The following is a 1,430-nucleotide window of genomic DNA, read 5'->3' on the forward strand; positions in this document are numbered from 1 at the left end:
CAAAAAGAACCCTACGCCTAGAGTAAAGATTGAATGTTATCCTCAATCAACCGAGCCAATAGCCTAGGGAGTGTCCGAGCCCATCGCCCTCGGGAATTCCTGAACAAGAGTCGAAAGCCCCCCGAGCCCAATTACCTCGGGGGTACCCGAGCCCATCGCCTCGGGAGTTTCTGAGACCCATCGCCTCGGGGACACCCCGAAGAAGCCATCTAGAGTACCCGATCCAAAAAAAAAAAAGTACCCGAGCCAGTTGCACAAGTTCCCCGAGGCGAAGTCTTCATCATCGCCCGAAGCAAAGACTTAGTAAATATTCTTCTTTAAAGGTATCATTTCCAAGCATATTATCATTTCCGAAAAAGAAGGATCATTTCCGATAAACTCGGAAATGATAAGGAAGAATCTCGAAGGATCAACTCAAATCAGGAAATCTTCCAAAAGACTCCGAAGAATAAGGAAACTATCCTAATCCGCGATATTCTAAGCCGACTTCAAGATAAATGGAAATCTTCCGAGAATATCGCTGGAGAGGCGGTTCATCACCCCTATATAAAGAGACTCAAGGCTCTCGCAGAAGGCAGGCAACATCGCTCTAGAAATTACACTACGCAAAGCTCTCACAGCACAAACACTTTTTCTTTTACGATCAAACTCTTGTACGATCAAAGTCATCTTTTTTCATTAATAATATCAAGAACACCATCTTTGGTATCAATCGTTTCTGTTGTTCTTTGAGAATTCACGATTATCGTATCCCTAAAATAAAACCCTAGACAAATCTTGATTGTGTTAGTTTCGACTTCCACAACATGTAGAACCGTCTATCATCTATAACTCTAATGCCTGTGGAATTCTCAATTATGGAATCATTTGCGGTATCGTCTAACATAGTAACATGTTTTCAAGAGCTACATACACTTTTAGATTCGTTCGTTGTGAATCATAAGATTATTATTTGTGATTTGTGAAGATACTAGCTTACTAGTACCAGTTTTTTAAATTTATGTCTAGGGAGAAGAAATCGGATCCTTCTTTTAAAATCAAGAAGCCGAACTAATGGGCCAAACCTAGGTCTTCAATTATGGGCTTTGAAACAGATCATTATCCTCGTATAGACGCATCGGTGTCGTTATCTGACTCTTCTGGCCCAGAAGTGCTTGGCGCCTAGTCGGAGAGAGGATAATTCACTGCATTAAGGACCATAAAAGTCAAGATGGTCTGTCCAATAAGATTCTGCCATTTGCGTTTTGTCGTCAGCGACGTCGGCTAATAAAATAGCAATGGTTAGTCGTTTTCAGTAGGTCCCCCATGCTTCTTATTCCATTCATTCTAGTCAGATTATGGATTCTTGTGGGTCCTTTTTCTATTGGTACACTTAGACTTTTCTTTACTTTTTTTTCGCTTTATTATCAAAATTAAAGTAATACTAATAT

Source organism: Arabidopsis lyrata (assembly GCF_000004255.2).
Source record: "Arabidopsis lyrata subsp. lyrata unplaced genomic scaffold ARALYscaffold_1, whole genome shotgun sequence".
Classification (NCBI taxonomy): Eukaryota; Viridiplantae; Streptophyta; class Magnoliopsida; order Brassicales; family Brassicaceae; genus Arabidopsis; species Arabidopsis lyrata.